Source organism: Hevea brasiliensis, chromosome 16 (assembly GCF_030052815.1).
Source record: "Hevea brasiliensis isolate MT/VB/25A 57/8 chromosome 16, ASM3005281v1, whole genome shotgun sequence".
Taxonomy (NCBI): Eukaryota; Viridiplantae; Streptophyta; class Magnoliopsida; order Malpighiales; family Euphorbiaceae; genus Hevea; species Hevea brasiliensis.
In genome coordinates, this window is record NC_079508.1 from 57649631 (window position 1) to 57669792 (window position 20162).

At 36.0% G+C, this 20162-nt stretch overlaps 1 pseudogene; it reads right to left on the reverse strand.

The window, feature by feature from the left end:
* Positions 1-215: 215 nt before the first annotated feature.
* On the reverse strand, positions 216-19967 carry LOC110660614 (protein GRIP-like; annotated as a pseudogene).
* Between the last annotated feature and the right edge of the window lie 195 nt (positions 19968-20162).

Sequence of the window (20162 nt, forward strand, 5' to 3'; positions counted from 1 at the left end):
ATACAAACTTACACCCTTTCATTAGTAATGTTAATGTGATCTTTTAATTTTGTCAAATTAACAAACTAAAGAAATAGTTACGTATCAAATGTGACCCGAAGAAACACTACTGAAAAGCACAAGTAAATTGAATCACGCAAAACACAAAAGGACAACTACCATTGGATCAGTCTTGTCCGACGGTTCATGTGCACCGAACACAAATAGATAGGGAATGAAATAACCGGGACCTACTTGTATTCCACAATTTCAACCGTAGCCAACACCTTTTCAGACACTAATAGAAATTTGAGATTGAAGCACTTCTTCGGTTTCTGAACGAATGTTATGAAATATTACTTTATCAAACAAGTTTTTCTTTTTCACCTATACAATGGGCTATCATAAAGGAAAAATGGAAATACAATATTCTGGAAGAAAAAGGCTTCATTACAATTCTTCCAGAAAGTATAACTGAATGCTGCCAAGATGTTCTTCCTCTCCATGGTTATCATATATCATTCTCTTGTGATTTTTCTTTACAATATCTGAAAAGTTGCATGAAAAGATAAGGGTTGTGTGTTACAAAAAGAATACAAACGGTGATGGCAACTCTGCTTTGAATCTGCTCACAAGCACCCAACACTGCTGTGCCTGGATAGCAGTTGCAGACACTTCTGCAACAAAACAATTCTCTAGTGTGTCCCTTTCTGGTGTTATGTAAATGAGAATCTTGAGAAAAGAGAGAGTGTGGATCCAGAAGAATCACTCGCAGGACTTGGTGGAACATCATTAGATGCATGGTAAGCCTGTTGCTATTTCACCACCTGCTTTCATAATAAAAAAAAATACACAAGACATACCAAAGTTAGGTAAATTGCACTGCCTGATATTTGGAAATAAATAAGAACTTGAGAAGTCAGTCCTTTGAAATTAAATGTGGCATATGCAACTATTAGGATTTTGAACCCTGAAATGGCGCATACCATAAGCGCAGTGACCTTGGAACATTCATCAAATGGCCATTGTAGTCCTGTGCATCTACTACACATGCTTCCCAATACACGAGCATACACAAAGATCCCAAAGAAAAGGAAATTTTAATTCAATTTATGATAATTCCAATAAGCAATTCCATTGATCAATAACACTATGCAATACGCCTGTCTATAAGGTGAAAAGGGGAGAGGGGAGGGAAGGAGAAATTATTCAACTTATTGTGTTTGGCAAGTTAAAAATTATTTAGTGAAGCCCTGTGGAAATTTTGAATTGTGTTTGGATGATAGAGAGGAGAGGAGAACTTTAATTGTAGAAGACCAAAAACTCATTAATGAGAAAGGATTCGTATTATAATTGCCACTAAAAAATGAGGTTAAAAATGACAAGACAATAGAAAAAGTCTCTCTCTAGGAGCTGAAAATTTTTTACACCCTGATTTTGGATGTAATCAATTTCAACTTATGAAGGGGAATGAAGGAGAATGACTACATTCCTTTCTCCTCCACCACACCCACCCCCCCACCCCCCTCCCTTAAAAAATTTAAAGGCCCAACAAGGGGAGAGGAGAAACCCCTTCCCCCTCATTTTAGCCTTTGCCATGCATAGCTTTAGCATTCTAATGTCCAAACAAGATTCCACACCTCTTCGGGACTAATTAATTACAGAACTATGAAGCAGACCAAGAATTTCACCTCTTTGGGACTGAATTGCAGGAGCATTGCAACAGCAGGCAATAGTGCCTCCACTTCCCCTTTTCAGAGAAAATTCAACAGGATAGATCAAAATCATCAGAATTTGGAACATCCCTTGTACCTTAATACTTCAATCAATGAAAGGAAGGACAAGAAAAAAAAAAAAAAAGATCTCCTTTTGTGATTGATCTGCCAACATACATGGGTACCTGTTTCAATTAGCTTCAATATGGCATTTTTCAGATACGTCATATCTACCCCCTCCCTTTTCTGTGTTCTTTCCATGTTGCGTAGCTCAGCCTTCAACATGGCTTCCTGGACTCATCACATTAAAATCTAGGGGTGAGTATTATTCGGTTCAAACCGAATAAACCAAACTGAACCGCCTTAATTCGATAATTCGATTTGGTTTTTGAGATAATTCGATTTGGTTCAGTTTTATATTATAAAAATTTCGGTTATTTTAGTTCAGTTCGGTTTTGAAGAGAAAAAAAATCGGTTAAACCGAACCGAACCGAATAGTTTTATTAATTTTTGAATTGATTTATTTTTATGAATTATATATAATTTTATATACATAAATTGTTTAATTTCATTAATTAATGGTTATTAGGTTCAAATCAATGTCAAAATCAGACCGAATAACTTAAAAATCAAGTCTAAATTAAAAAATCAATCAAAAATCAAAACCAATCAGTTTGAACCGAACCGAAGCGAATCGAAATAGAGCAGTTCGGTTCGATTTAGTTTTTCATCCACTTCGGTTCAGTTCGGTTTCTAAAATATATAATTCAGTTTTCATGATTTGATTCGGTTTAGTTTGAACCGAATGCTCACCTCTATTAAAATCTTTCCATCATCATGTAAAATGAACTAGTTAACAAAATGGATAAATAAAAGAAAAAAAAAACAGAATAGACATTTTTAACTTCAGCTTGCTAACTGGGTTCTTCCTATCCATCACATCTACTCCTCTTTTAACCAACCAATCAAGCAGATATTCAACAACAATGGTTTCATTCCCTGTTACTGCAGGCAGCTAAATTTCTTTCATCATTTAAGTTCTATCTAGGGTCATATTCATCTATCTCAACATTATCACTTCAACTATTCTTATATCATAAAGACATTTCTTTACAACAGTGTTTCATGGCTCCACATGGATCTACAGAAAGAATAGAAGACACCAATAACAGAAATCACCAGTGATCCAGGCATTTATACCTATTGGCTGCGGAGATGATTCTCCCGTTCAAGTTCCTCAATTTCCTCCTAAATCAAAATTATCAGAAACTGAACTTTATACTCAACTCAACTCAACTCAATTAAGCTTTTATCCCAAAAATTTGGAGTCGGCTATATGGATTCGCTTTCTCCGCTCTAAACGATTTTGGGTTAAATCCTCAGAAATATGTAATGTTTCTAGGTCATGTTGTACTAATCTCCTCCAAGTCAATTTAGGTCTACTCCTTTTTTTTCTTTCTATCTTCTAACCTAATGTGCTCTACTTGTCTAACTGGAGCCTCCAAATGTCTACGCTTCACATGACCAAACCACCTCAATCTCCCTTCTCTCAACTTATCCTTAATTGGCACCACTCTTAACTTTTCTCTAAGACTCTCATTACGGACTTTATCTAGTATAGTATGGCCACTCATCCACCTTAACATTCTCATCTCTGCAACTCTTATCTTAGACACATACGACTCCTTCAGTGCCCAACACTCACTACCATATAACATAGCCAGTCATATGGCTGTACAGTAAAATTTTCCTTTCAACTTATTGGGAATCTTACAATCACATAAAACTCCCGTGGCACGTCTCCACTTCAACCATCCGGCTTTAATCCTATGATTAACATCCTCCTCACATCCCCCATCTACTTGAAGGACTGAGCCGAGATATTTAAAGTGATTACTTTAGGACAGTACAACTCCATCCAAACTAACTCCTTCCCTATCACCAGTTTGGCCTTCACTGAACTTGCAATGTATGTATTCTGTCTTCGTTCTACTTAACTTAAAGTCCTTTGACTCTAGAATACTTCTCCAAAGCTCTAGCTTTCTATTGACTCCTTCTCGCGTCTCATCTATCAGAAAAATATCATCCGCAAACATTATGCACCAAGGAATACTCTCTTGTATATGTTTCGTCAATTCATCTAAAACTAATGTAAAAAGGTAAGGGCTTATAGCTGATCCTTGGTGTAATCCAATTGAGATCGGAAAATCTCTTGTGTCCCCTCCGATTGTGCTCACAATAGTACTTGCTCCTTCATACATATCTTTCAACACTTGTATGTACCTAATAGATACCCTCTTTTGTTCTAACACACTCCATAAGACATCTCTTGGAACGCTATCATAAGCCTTCTCTAAATCAATAAAAACCATGTGTAGATCTTTCTTCACATCTCTATATTTCTCCATCAAGCTTCTAATGAGAAAGATCGCTTCCATAGTTGAACGACCGGGCATGAACCCAAATTGATTGAGAGAGATAGAAGTATCATGACGTAGTCGATGCTCCACAACTCTCTCCTACAACTTCATAGTATAGCTTATGAGTTTAATTCCCCTATAGTTTGAGTAATTTTGTATATCTCCCTTATTTTTAAAAATAGGCACTAAAATACTACTCCTCCATTCATTAGGCATTTTCTTTGAGTTTAGAATCTTATTAAATAATTTAGCTAACCATGCCACTTCCACATCCCCCAAACACTTCCACACTTCAATTGGTATTCCATCGGGTCCACAGGTTTTACCCACTTTCATTCTCTTAAGTGCTTCATTTACTTCTAAAGATCTAATCTTTCTAGTATAATTCACATTCTTTTCTATTGTTCTATAGTTTATAGTCACGCTATTACCATTTTGATTATTATTAAAGAGATTATTAAAATAATTTCTTCATCTTTCTTTAATGTCCTCATCTTTCACCAACACTTTTCATTTTTTATCCTTAATGCACCTAACTTGATTGAGATCTTGACATTTCCTTTCTCTCCTCCTTGCTAATCTATAAATATCTTTCTCTCCTACTTTAGTTCCAAGTTTCTCATATAACTTTTCAAAGGTCTGTGCTCTTGCTTGACTAACTGCCTTTTTTGCCTCTTTCTTTGCTATCTTGTATTGTTCATATGCCTCATTATTATCACATTTAGGTAATTTCTTATACCACTGAACTTTATAAAAGTAATAAAATAAAATATAAATTGGACATGATATAACTGAAGTGCCAAAATATGCCGCTGTGATTGTGCCAATTCCTCCTCCTCTCTGTAAGCTTGTTGCCTTGCCAAAAGCTGAAATTAAAAAAAAAAAAAAAAAAAAAAGAAAGATTATCACAGAGCAATTGGTGCCCATCTAACTTTCCTAGCTCAAGCCATAGTCTGAAACGACCATCTACAAACTGCTTGGATGCATGCATTGAACATTAGTAAAAACAGAAACAAATAAAAAAAGAGCAGATCAAATGAGAAGTGAAAATCTTCTCCTACACAGATAAACATATGAGAAATGAGTTTCCCAGTGATTTGCTGATCTTCATCAAGAACAGTTAAGCTTTTTGAATAAATATAGCAATCAAGAATTATCTAGACAAGTCTCAAATAAAAAATCAAGCATCAGATTTCATTTTATAAAAATATACCAAGCCTTGGTAGCAACAATATTGCTAGATTAGAATTATGACAAAAAAATATACAAAATACATAGGACGTAGGTAAACCAGCAAGTGTTACAACTATATAAACTTGTCCGTCAGACATGGTTGAAACAAGCTCAAGATTTGATGTAGCTTTCCAGTAAAATTTTACCATCTGGTGGTTTTAGGTATCCTGATACTAGGGGTGACCAATGGACTGGAACCAGCAGTTCCAATTGAAGGTTCAGGAGGACTGGAACGTCCCCTCAGTTCCAATTTCATCAAATCCAATTGCTGAAATTTTTTTTCAATTTTTTATAAAAGAAAAAAAAATTCGGTTTTGGCCCAGAACTGAACTGTGTAGTTCTGGTCTGGTTCAAATCTAGTATTGGTCAATCCAGTCTTGACACATTCTGGTTCTGAACCAGCCCTTGGATGGGTCTACCTGAATACCATACCCAGCAAGATTATAGCATATGATAATAACGAGAGAATGTTTTTACCAGAATTTGCTGTTCTGCAGCAGAGGTGCTTAAATTTGGTGCATCCTCTTTTTTCAAGGCTAATAATACCAGTTCAAATAAAGGATTAGTTATAATCATATTGACAACCAATAATAGATAAACTTGGAAAACCATAAAGATTCTACCTCTGGCTTACTAAAATAGATTCGTGTAAAGGCATGTCCCATACCTGTGATATTATTTTCATTTTGATCATCCTGGAACACGTGGTTAGGCCAAGGATTACAATGATGCAAAACTATTTCATGCGAAAGTTTTAGGTAACAGGCTTAGCCTTAGAAAATTGTGGAAAAAGAAGAAAACATACTTGTGGCCTTGATTCCAGAGAGTAACAAAGATTCTTATTGTCATCAACAAGTTTAGAGATTTCTTTATCCTTCTTTCCAATCATTCTATCAGCAAGGTCACGGAATGAGTCATGCTCTTCCTGCATGTTAAGGATCCAAGTAATTCATATGTAGAATTAATTGCTTTATCTAAAGCCAAACAAATCGAAGGAAAAATGGGAAGCTACCTTCAGCTTTTTATACCGTAGTTTGAACTCTTTTAATTCTTTTTGTATATCTTGCCGACAAGTTGCTTATTTTCTGCCTTCAATGCCCCATATCTCACTGCAAATTTGTCACCAACTCTAAACTTGATTAAAATCTCAATCAATATATAATTTCAGGGGAAATGAAGCAGAAGGGAAGAAAATTAAAAAAATACTACTAAATTAAGCATAGAAATATTACATCACCATGATTCTTCCAAATTTTGGAGGTTTGTTTCCCATGCTTCTTTCTCAAATTGGTAGTGAGCATTTGCAGAATCAAGTTTTATTTCTATGCTCTTGATCTGCTGCTTGGAATTGTTAATAGCTGCATCTCTGAAATAGTAGTAAATTTGAAAGTTTAAGATAGATGCTTTGCAGTCCCCAAATTTTCGTCATTTGAGTGTAAAAGGGATGTTGAAGGACGGTATCCTATGAGATAATCACAGTAAGACAGTATTGCCAACAAGAGATAAGGACTATTTAAACACATACATCAACAACAGCATTGTAAAAATAATGATAATGAGAATATGAATCAGTGATACAATGAAAACAATGTGACCCAAACACAAAAAAAGGAGGAAAAACAAATAAGAGCAAGCCTGGACAATAAAAACAAGATTTAATGGCTGGAAAAATCCAAATCTTTGGTCAAATTTGTAATTATGGCCAGTTCTTTTAATTTTGTCAATAATATACACAACCTTTTAAATTGGACTCAATTGTAGCGAAGTTTGGAAGAGCATAGGCTAAACTTCCACATTTTCTTCCCCTCTTCAGAAACTGCTCAACAATACCACCTTTCAAGAAATTCTTTCACCATGAAAAGCAACCAATATACACCAATGCAAGCTTAAATCAGTGCCCACAGATCCACACAAACTTCACAGATGACAAGCAAATGGCCGTCACTTACTCCTCCCTTTTCCACGACATATTAAACCCAGTTTCCATGGAGAAACCTCTCCTCCGTATCATACAAATCAAAAATGGAACTAAAGGAAGCACACAAAGAAAAGAAAACCACCCACAAAGGTGCCTTTGTCTTCCATTTTTCTGAACTTCCGTCCAAAGGAAAGTTTTGCCCATATCTCTTTTTAACTTTTTCCCTTTTTTTTTTCAACAGGGCAAAAGCCCCAAAAGGAAAAGCTAAATCATACAAATGTGAGAAAAAGCAACAAGAACACTAAGTCACACACCAACACCATGCAGCCCTATGGGCAGAGCATTGAAAACATGTATCTCCAGCAGTAAAGAAGCACCAAAGTTTGTAGCCAGTCAGCTACAGAAGTACACTCCCAATACAAATGTTGCACTATGGCAGATCAGTCCTTTTCCAAAAGAATTGTTATGGCACAAAAAAGATGATAACATTCATCAACTGCCCATGAATTAAGAGTAAGCACCATTCAGTTCAAATAGAATTATCAAACTGAACCACCTTAATTCTGAAATTTGGTTCAGTTTTAGATTTTACAAATTCAGCCTATTCTGTTTGCAATGTAAAAAAACAGCAATAACCAAATAAAACCGAAATGTCGAAAACACAGCATTTTGAGGGGAGCCTTTCTCCTTCGCTCGCAGCTAAACCCAAAAACTGTGGGACCAACTCATCCCTCATTTCCTCAATGCTTCATGCAATTCTCAGGCCCAACTCCCAACCTCAACCTGAACCTCAGTCCCAACATGTTCTGTTTACCATTCACACTTTCTGGTCTTTGTCAAGTTGTCATCCACTGAATCCAATTCCCATTCCAAATCGTTTTTCCTACATTTCCCTGGAAAATAAAATCCCCACCCCATACACTTTCTCCCCATTCACCAATTCTCAATTCTCAAAAACTCATTCTTAGTTATTACTTTTGTACCTCCAATCAGAAATTAAGATGGATATTTTTGTCATTGCAGATACGGTAACCATAGCCACACTGCAAAGGGTGTTTTTTGTGAATACGCTGCAAACCAGGAGGATGTGGCTGCTTAGTGCTCAATCCATCAGAAGCATCTCTCAAAAACCCCAAATTGTTTGAATCAAATCTATTTAACACTGTTAAGCACAAAGCAAGCACAATGTTGTTGAATCCTCCTTTCATTTGCATATGACCATTGATCCTTTCTTTTTCTATCACTCTTTATTATTTGCATGTAGCTATTGCTATTCAATATCTCTCACCTCTTTCCATTTATCATCTTTTGTGTCTGCATACCATGATGAGCCCTTCTGGGTATGAATCTTGCTATGCAGCTATCAAAATTTTTCTGTCATTCTTGATTTGGATGGAACCTTATGGACACAGGTCCCTTGGTTCCTTTTTTTTTTCATTTTAACAAAATGGGTAATTTACTTTTTCTCTTTTAATGGTTCTTGCATTGCGTTTATTAATGTGCACCAATTGACTGAATCAAACTGATTATTTCAGTTTGGTTTAATTCGGTTGCTCTCTACAGTTCGGTTTCTCATAAAATAAATTTTGGTTATTCGGTACCATGAATCATAATAAGGTGTAATTTGCTGTCCACTTCAAGCATTACATACCCATATCTTATTTATAGAAATTTTACCCACCCATACACACACACAGAGCAAGACATTACCAGAGAGAGGAATTTGAATAAAGATAGGTCATTGTAAAAATTTTGAGCAATTGAGTTACCTTTCGGCAAGTTCTTTGTCATGATTAGCCAACACATCCTGAAAATCCTGGAAAGCCTTATCCCTTTCTGAAGATACCAATGACAATTCTCTTTCTGCCTCCTATAGAATGGAAAGTGCCATCAGCAAAGGAAAATCTATAAATTACCTGACACTTATTAATAAAAGGAAACGTGGGCATGTACTTTTATAGGTTCCTCCAAAGCTCTAAGTTGTTCAGAGTCATTAGCTGCGGCTAGCTCAACATCCTTTTTCTGAAGTAGTGCATGAGCACGAAACTGTAGAAAGAGATGATTCTCATATATTTCAATTAATCTGTACATGGGTATTTATATACAATTGATTCCTATAATTGTGTTATACTAATTAGGAAGAAATCCTAAATAAGAAATCCTAAATAGGAATACAGAAATAATATAATGTTTGACTTTCCATAACACTCCCCCTCACGTTGGAGCATAGATGTTAATCATGCCCAACTTGTTACAAATGTAGTCAATCCTAGCTCCATTCAGAGCTTTTGTGAAAATATCTCCTAACTGCTCTCCAGTTTTGATATGTCCTGTTGAGATGATCTGTTGTTGAATCTTTTCACGAACAAAGTGACAATCAATCTCAATATGTTTGGTCCGCTCATGAAATACCGGATTAGAAGCAATATGGAGAGCGACTTGATTATCACACCACAATTTGGGTCTTAAAACCTGTCTCATCTAGTAATTGAAATATCCATATTACCTCACATACCGATTGTGCCATGGCTCAGATTCGGATTCAGCACTAGATCGAGAAACTACACTCGCTTCTTGCTTTTCCAAGACACCAAATTTCCTCCAACAAAAACGCAATATCCAAAGGTTGACCTCCTATCAACCTTAGATCCAGCAATCGGCATCAAAACATTCAACATTTAAATGCCCATGATTACCATATAACAAACCTCTTCCGAGCTCCTTCAAATAGCACAAGATTTGTCCCAAGGCTTCTCAATGAGCAACAGTTGGGGAAGACATAAACCGACTTACCACACTAACGGCATAAGCAATGTCGGTAATTCAATTTTTCTACCAATCTCCTGTATCTCTCTGGATCTTCAAACAACTCACTATCTTTTGCCAACAGCTGTAAATTTGGAGTCATTGGTGCACTGCAAGGCTTAGCACCTAATTTTCCTATCTCTGTTAATAGATCAAGGACATATTTTCTTTGAGATAAGAAAATACCCTTCTTACTTCTCATAACTTTAATACCCAAGAAATACTTTAACAATCCCAAGTCTTTGGTCGTTTGGAGGAAGGTTTTAAGAGATGAAATACTGCAGAGTCACTCCCGGTGATGATAATGTCATCCACATAGACTACCGAGAATTAGACCTCAGATTGCTTATAAAATAGTGATCACACTTACTCTTTTGCATACCAAATTCTGTCATCGCTTCACCAATCTCCCAAACCAGGCCCTAGGACTTTGTTTCAAGCCATAAAGAGACTTAAGCCTACAAACTTTACCCAACTCCCCGAGAAACAAACCCGGTGGTTGCTCCATATACACCTCCTCCGAAGATCACCATGAAGGAAGGCATTCTTGATATCCAATTGGTGCAGGGCCAATCATATGTAGTGCTAAAGAGATAAACAAGCGAGCAGTAAGTTTAGCTACAGGAGAAAAAGTGTCGAGTAATCAACCCCATATGTCCGAGCATATCCTTTTGCTACAAGGCGTGCTTTTAATCTAGCCAGAACCATCGATTTACCTTTATACCCATTTGCAACCAATAGCTTTCTTACCCCCATGTACCATTAGCATCTAAAGCCTCCATTTCCTCTTTCATAGCCCAAGATGAGACAAAGGCCTCACCAACAGTATTAGGGATGGGAATAGAGTATAAAGAAGTAACAAAACACCGAGAACAAGAAGACAATTGATTATAAGAAACAAAAGAAGAGATAGGGTAAGTACATGAACGTTTACCTTTACGAAGAGCAATTGGTAAGTCTAGATCAATCATGATCGGTATGAGTCTGTGATCTCCCAACGAAGTAGTGGAGGATCCGAGTCAGAATCTCCAATCTCCTGGAATAAACATGAACAACGGGAGGCCGAGTAGGTCTAGAGACGGAAGAAATAGGCTGTGAGAGAGGACTAGACATTGGTTGGACAGTATATATTAAGATATCATCTTCCTCCCCCTGACTCTCATACACAGATGATTGAGAAAAAAATGGAGTGGACTCAAAAAATGTGACATCTGCAGAAACAAGATAACGATTAAGAGTAGGAGAGAAACAACGGTACCCTTTTTGGATCCGGGAGTACCCAAGGAAGACACATTTGAGAGACTTTGGATCCAATTTAGTAACGAACATCACGTACAAAACAAGTACAACAAAAAATACGGGGTTCAACGGGAAACAAAGATTTTGTAGGGAACAAAGCAGTATAAGGAATATCCCCATTAAGAACAGAAGAAGGCATACGATTGATCAAAAAACATGCCGTAGAAACTGCATCCGCCCAAAAGTGTTTAGGAACTTTCATCTGAAAAAGAAGAGCACGAGTTACCTCAAGAAGATGCCGATTTTTTCTTTCGGCCACGCCATTTTGGGATGGGGTATCCACACAGAAGATGATGAAGAATGCCATTTTGTGTCATATAAGACTAAATTGTGAAAAATATTCTTTAGCATTGTCACTTCTTAATATGCGCATTAAATATTAAATTGAGTTTTGATTTCATTACAAAAGGCACAAAAGATAGAAAACAACTGATTCTTCATTAAATATAACCAGTAACACGAGAGTAATCATCAACAAAAGTAACAAAATAACGAAATCCAGTTTAGAAGTAATGTAACAAGGACCCCAAACATCGAATGAACTAACTCAAAAGGGATGAAGCCCGTTTATTGACTCTAGACACGTAAGGCAAACGATGATGTTTTGCAAACCGACACGACTCACATTCTAGTCTCGATAAAGACGAGGACACAACTTCTTCATGGTAGACAAAGAAGGATGACCCAATCTACAATGAGCTTCAAGAGGTGTTAAGGGAGCAAACAAGCGATCGCGGTACATGATTTTCCGTAATGTAGAGACCACGACTCACGTCCTCTACCAATAATGTAAGATCACAAATAAACACCGATCGAAAAAAGAAATAGAACAATTTAAGGTACGAGTAAGTTTACTAAAGTAGATTAAAAGAGAAATTTGGTAGACACAAAGCAGATGACAAAGAAATTGAACCCATGACACAAGAAGTAGAACCATCAAAGTAATGAGAGGAAGTGGGATTAGAAAGTAGATAGAAGACTAGAATTACATCATGTGATCTGTTGCACGGTAATCAATAACCCATTTGGATGAGGAAGACACAAGGCATGTAGTGGATTTACGACTCGATCGCGATGATAGGGAACCGTAGGCTTTAGAGATGCCAAAATCCTCTGCGGATACCAAAGCAGTTTTCTCGGAGGAAGATCTTGTAGAATCCTTTGCTGCCATATTTGCCATCTGTGATCGCTGATTTTCCTCTGAAGTTGCGGACAATTATATTTTGTATGGCCGTGCTCATGACAATAATAACAAATGACTCCTCTTGAGTCCGATTAGAACTAGCTTCTCCATTACGCTGATTACTTTTGTAATTCCTCCTCTACTTCCTCTTCTATTACCCTGTTGTCCATTTGGATTACGGCTAATAAGAGCACTCGAAGATTGGGTACTCTGAAGGACCCGTGTGAATGTTTCATGCAAAGAGGAAATCTCGAAAGAATCGAGATTTAGTCATACTCAAGGAAGGCAGAAAACTCATAAACTTTCACATCGTAACTAAAAGGCAACAATACATTAAGTTCCTCATATACCCGTTTAAAATCCATAAAATAAGCCGTGAGAGACTTATTCTCTTTCTCGAATGCCTTACAAACATCATAAATACGAGATATTCCCTTTACGAATACTGAAAAATCTAAGTAATCCATCAATTCCTTAACAAATTCACGTGATTAATTAAACTAATTACCTCACAATCGAGTTCAAACAACCGAGCATCCTCCCTTAGCCAAGTTTGTTGTGTATCATCGGTGGATCTTTAGTAAGGTGATCATCCTTATCAATGCTACGCAAATAGACCCTAATTACTCCACTCCGATAATTCGAACCATTAAGTTTGTGTTCCGTGATCTTAGTCATCATCGAATCACATCGTAAATAACATTCTTATTGTCCGCCATTTGTTGAGACAAAGAAAACTAACCAACGCTAATCCAAAGTAACAAAATAATCCAAAATCACAAATCAAGCAAATAAATAGGATCGAGAGCCAAACCTCGGAAGTCCTTTAATGGTGTCTTGGATCGGGTGGAATGAGGGGATTGAGGCGACGGCAATGTTGATCGGAGACGCCAAGGTCTCTGGGTGGTAAGAACAAATAATTACCCTAGATAGATGACCTGCTCTGATACCATGTAGAAAGAGATGATTCTCATATATTTCAATTAATCTGTACATGGGTATTTATATACAATTGATTCCTATAATTGTGTTATACTAATTAGGAAGAAATCCTAAATAAGAAATCCTAAATAGGAATACAGAATACAGAATATACACAGAAATAATATAATGATTGACTTTCCATAACAAAAACTTATATGAGGAAAATTCACTTTCAAGGTGGTTGATCTGCAACTCATAAATTGATAAGAGGAAATTATCAAAGCAAGATCAGAGAGAATTTAAACCAATACCACTTCCTATTAAGAAAGTACTAAATTGCAAAGTAATTGTCACTGATGGGATAGTTTCCATGGCTGGCTGATGATGTCAATAACCACTCAGAGGATTTGCTGCCGACAATTAAATGAATGAATGTAGATAAAAAGGTTTTTCTAATAAATTTCTAAATCAATTCCCAAAAAGTAAATTCAGGCTATCAGTATTGCAATAGAAGTCCATTAATGCACCCTTCCAATTCAGTAAAACTGCTTTCAAAAATAAAAAACAGCAGAAGCTAAATTACCATCTCTATTTTGCAATGTGCCAAATGGGACTACAATAGATTGTACTTTTACAAAAACCAAAGCCAGTATGCTAACCACAACTAGTTTCAGCCATGGCAAAGTAAGTCTTATGTACAAGATGTCCCAGTCCCTAACAATTTGCAGTGCTCTTCATTAATGTTTCTGTTTATTTTTTAGAGCACCATTTTCAACATGGATATGAAGTCCGTAATCCAAGTCTCTGGCTCAAATGGTTGATGGTTTCTTTCCTTTTTCGATATGCAGGTTTAAGATGAAAGGACTAATCTGTCCTCAGCATGAACTCTTCTCCACAGCAATTGACACAGATTTGGAAGGGACATTCTTCTTAGATTGACGAGAATTAAAGATAAAACACCCAATCTGCAAAGTCAACCATTGTAAAATTCCTCACTCTGACCAACACGGAATTAAGGGAACACAACATGATACCTCCTCTTTGGCAGCCAACAGTTCACCATCCTTTTTGTTTAGCATCTGGTTTTGTACAGACACTTTTAATTCCAGCTGACGTGCAAAACATTGAAAGCACGAATACACTATTAATCAGCATAAAAGATGAATGAAAGTTAAGTAAAGGGTGCACACATACTTCTCATTTTAGCTGCCTCAGTTTCAGCACGTATGCAGTTGCTCTCAACAATTTCAAGTTTCATTTTGAGTGCCCGGGAGGCAGATTCCCAGCTCTCTTTTTCCTTCTCCTGAAATCACAACACCCTTTATGGGGCTAAAACCCAAAATATATGCACATAAACTAGCTAATGCACAAAATAATGAAAGAAGTGATAACACACATCATATGGCAACAAATTGACAAGAAAGAATGAATGGTATTCTTAAAACAAAAGAATTATTTATTGGTAGTTATCCATCATTTTTTCTAATGAAAGATTTTATTTTCTTCTAGATATATGTTGTTATTATAGGATTTGAGCCTGAAGCATATCCATGGTGCAATAGGTGGTCCAAGTAAGATTAATGGTGCCAGGCTACTGTTCTTAGTTCTCACCATGATGCCAAGATCCAATCATGGTTTAAGCTGGCCATTTTGAATGCATAACTATAAGATGCATCAGAGCAATACAAGAACAGATCCAGAATGGAAAGAACTAGAATTAACTCCCAGCAAGAAAGCAATTTCACCATAAGTCACCAGGACCATGGAAAATTTTTGACAGCTCACAACATAAACGGCTTTTAGTAAAGTTCATAAAACATTTCATGGACCATATTATTCCATGAAGGTATTCAATTATTCAATCTAGATATTTAACTCATACCTGCTCCTGTTTTTGGTGAGCAAGCTCTGCTTTTCCACTATCCAAAGCAGCTCTAAGCCAAGCAGCTTCACCACTTGAAGCAGCATCCATTTCTGCAATTCTAGACTCTTTCTCTGCAATTAGCACCTGCAAAAGGATAGCAGTGCTGAGTTGAACTCATCTCATGGAATCTTCTCAAGAATCAAGCAGCATCTAGCTAAAAGTAGTGCCCTTGGGATCTTTAAAGTCAGGATGTTATCTTTAAATAGTTTTTTTGTACTACATGTTAAACATGACATTTTTAAATTAAAAAATAAATTTGCCAGAGAAGAATGTAATCTTTGCTTCAAATCCTGGAAATAGAGAAACCCAACATTTCAATAGCCTTAACCCTATCAGCTTAAGCATCAGCGAGTTGGCCTTCCAAGTTCTCTATATTCTAGGAAACAGAAACAAACTTTAGGCACTCATTCTTACAAAAGAGAATGGCAAGCCAAGCTTGATATTTGAAAAAAGAGCATGCCTCTAAAACAGAATACCTTCTGATGTTTAGCAGAGAGCTCAACTATTGAAGCTTGTGTTTTCTCTTCTGCAGATTGTAGTAAACCTTTCATGTCTTCCAACACCTAAAAGTAAAGCAAATTAACATACAACATAGGAAACAAATAAAAGAATATCAATTCTCCAGACATATGACTGAACAGGAAAAAAATGTAAAGATTGTATATTGGACAATTTAACAGAAAATACAAAAATTATTAGCTAAAAAACAATTAGCTTGTAACTTGAATATATAGGCGCTGCAGAAAATTTGCATTCAAAAAATGCATTTAGCAGGACTGGCAAAACATAAAGCATGATGAAACACATTTCACAGGATCTCAAATTTCACAACTATAAGTGATAGCAAGCCATTGAAGATCCCAAACTGAGTAATAAAATTGACAGTGCAATAAAATTAGTTAAAATTTGAAGACTTTGGCACAAAGGCATGGCAGGTAATGTCAGTTACAATATATTAGGATTAAGAGAATAAAGAAGAAATTGAGAGGTTTGAAACTGATACATCCATGAACTGTAGGAGACGCAATAGGTTTACCAAGAGCATAAAAGAGCCCATACAGACATTACATATGTGCAAGCACACGCATGAGTGCACACGCACACAAATAGAGCATTGACAAAGCAAACTTCAAGGGGGAGCATATCATTCAGAACCTGTTCTTTCTCCAAAAGTGACTGCTGTAATGCCTCAAGAGCATTCTCTCTAGATTCAAATGATCGGCGCAACTCTTCAATATTGTCACGGAGTCTGGATATCAGTGACATTGTCACTATTTGGACAACAAAATGGAAAAATAATACAGATGGAAAGTTTGAGTTTAATTATAGAAACGTTTGTTTGGAAAGTTTGAGTTTAATTATAGAAACATTCGTTCCTTTATCAGCCCATAAAATGATGTAAAGAGCACATAATGCATGTGAAAAGTTACAAAAATTCACCTATCAACTGGATGTAACAAAAGTTTTACCCATCAATTGGACATATTCTTATAATTGTGAGGTGCATAACTAATTTTTATTAAGAAATAATGAGAATGCCAGCAATAGCTCTTACCACAGCGTTTCATACTCTTTAGATTTTTTTTTTTTTTTCCAAAGAAAATATGGCTGCAAATGAACAAAAGGATAAAGAGAGGAATTTAGATATCTCTCTCATATTTTTGTTTAGTTTTCAGATAAGATCAAATCAATAGGACCTCAACAAAGCCTAAATCCTGACTATCTATAGAAGGGAGAGCAAAAAAAAATGGCTGCATATGTAGTGCACACAAACAAAAGAGAAGTGTTTTCTCCAACAAATTTATCTAGCACCAGAGACTCACAAGTTTGCAATCAATGAACTGGCATCTGATATTCGTGCGCAAATTGATCTTAATTTACAGTTTTTTCTTTTTTTGGAGACAGAAGGGAGGGGATTTAGCGAAGGGAATGATAAATTCAAACATGCAGAAAATTAGATATTTTACTTATTGTTTGCACTTCTTAATTGTTGCCTCTCAGCATCCATTGCTTTCAATGCATCATTTGCTTGTTGCCTCTTGCGTTCTATATCTTGCTGCAGTGTTGACTGCTGTAATGATGCTCGTTCAGCAGCTTTGTTAATTTCATGAAACTGGGCTTCAAGGTCATCCCTTTCCTGAAATGATAATCTCCAAACAATATTTGAAATCAGTTTCTACACATCTGCATATGCTACCTTCAATATTTTTTTTTAGTACACATGCAAACATTAGCCTCCCCCAAAATAAAAGAATTTAAAGAAAATATGGTTTCCCCTAATTATAGTTGTCTGCTAATCCCCTTACACTAAGGCAATGTGTTCAATCAGTTTTTAACCACAAAGCTGTATCCCCCAGTCTCCTTTGTTACTTTTTGATGGCTCAATCTTCTGTTTGAAAATTGGTTACAGGGAGAGGTTTTCCAGGGAAACCAAGGGGAAGAGGGAAAGGGAGGGAGGTAAGACCATCCTTAACTGTAAAAGAAATATATTCATAAAGAATAATAGACTCATAAAAGTTTCCATGGCCTTTCTGATCAAGAAACAAACAAGGTATACCCATGATCAAAATAGAAAATTTCATAGGAAACACAGAAGCTCTAAAAGACCATTTTCCATTGAATTTAATGGAACATTTGTTATTCATTTTTCTTTATTTATTTTTGTCCACAAAATCAATCCCCAGGGACCATGCCATTGCCAGTTCAGTAACAGTGTTTCAAAACTGTTCTTGACTGGATATGGAACCAGTCATAATCTTATTAAAATACATACATCTGAAAAATGTATAAATAGCAGATAACTGATGTAAAAGTTCAACATTCTTGACATTTTGATTTGGAAAGATAAGATTGCATCACATATCCTTCTTTTCTTTTCCCTCTACAAATAATATCATAAAAAAGAGAGAAACAAAATGATCTAGAGACAGAATTTACCTTCTGGACCTCTTGAATTAGTTGTTTTGCTCGTTTATGAAGCCTTTGAAATTTGGAATCAAGTTCAGAATACTTCTCTTCACACTCTTTTATTTCTTTATCTAACTACTGTTAAGCTACCCAAAGAAACCATGCTATGAATTCAGAGTTTTGACACAATAGTGGATAAAAGGACAGTGAGATCATACCTCAAACTACATGAACTTGAACATCATGCAATTCCAAAAATTCTCTTTTCTTTTCTTTTTTTTAAAGATTTTCACAAGGCAAAGCACATCTAACCCTCTTGCCCACAGATATAAATAATCATTTCTCCAGACATATAACTTGTATTATAATTTCATCATTTTATCAATAATTTTTAGCATGGAACTTTAACTATAAGCAACATCAAAAAGTTACAAGCACTACACTTCAATAAACGATCATAATTAAACAAGATCTCACTGAAATAGTATTAAACTCCAAATAAACAGACAATCTGACCTTCAGCAAGCTTTGCAGATTGCTCTTGGGATTTTGCATCTGCTTCAAAGTGTGCCTCACGTAGATGCTTCAAAGCCTCCTCTGCTGCACCTCTTTTTTGTTTTTCTTCGAGAAGTTCTCTATTCAAGGACTCAATCATTTTATGGAGTACATCCATATCAGCAGATTTCCCAGTTTTTTTATCACGTGCTTCTGTTCTCTGTTGAGATCCATCATCTGCTGATTGAAGATTTTTCAAAGCCTCAAACTGAGACTTCAAGAACTCATTCTAAAACTTTAGCTCGATAACCATTTGTACAAGCTTGTCATGAGCAATCTGTGTCAACGGAGTGTCATCTTGCAGCCCATTTTCTTTGGTAAGATTCCTATTACTTCCATGGTACATGTCAGACAAATGTCTCTCAGCATCTACAGAAGAATCTTGCATGTAAATTTCCGTTGTTTCACCAGCATTGCCTTCCTTCGTTGACATTGTTGTTATCTTCCGGAAGCACAATGTTTCTCAACTTGTAAACTCTTACCTCATAAAAAATATGTGGAAGAGCTAAAGAAAGGATTCAAAGAAATGTAACACTCTAACAAGTAACAAGACTTCCACATCCCAATGCATGACTCAGTAATGCCTAAGGGCGATCAGATGCTAACCACGTAACTTCAGATACACACTGGTTTTATAGCTGAATTGGGAAAATTGAAATCACATCTCCCACTTTTTGGCAAAATTTGAATATAATTAAAATTAAAACAGAGACAAATGACAATTCATTCCATCCAAAAAACTTCAGCAGCTAAAAAACAGAGCAGAGCCAAACTCATTTAAAACTAATCACAACGATACATCACTATATAGATTTCAACAAGAAGTGCAGTGACTGTACCTTTACTATTACCGTTGAAAGGGAGATCTATCAAGTTAAATCCCTAATCTTGATTCAATTTGAATTAGGGAATTCAACTGAGATCATCACTGGAAAAGGATGAAGATTGAATCTGACGCAGCCAACCTTGCGCGCGAAGGCCAAATAGAAAACGTTGCCGTTTCTACAAGCCCTATTTTTTGCGGCACGTGCATAGATACGGTTCTGTTATTTTATTTGTTATTCTCTGAAAGTCCTTCGGAGTATGGAATATTCAATTTCCTATGGGTATTATAGTAATTGATTTTTTTTTCATTTCTGTTAATTTATTTATTTATCCATATCATTTCGTAAGACTCTCATACGTTAAAATGAGTTCTAAAAGCACCCTACAATTGATGAGAATGGAAATTTCTTTCTTATTTATTCGATTTCGTCAGATAACATTTCAGAATTATTTATTTTGAACATATTATATTAAT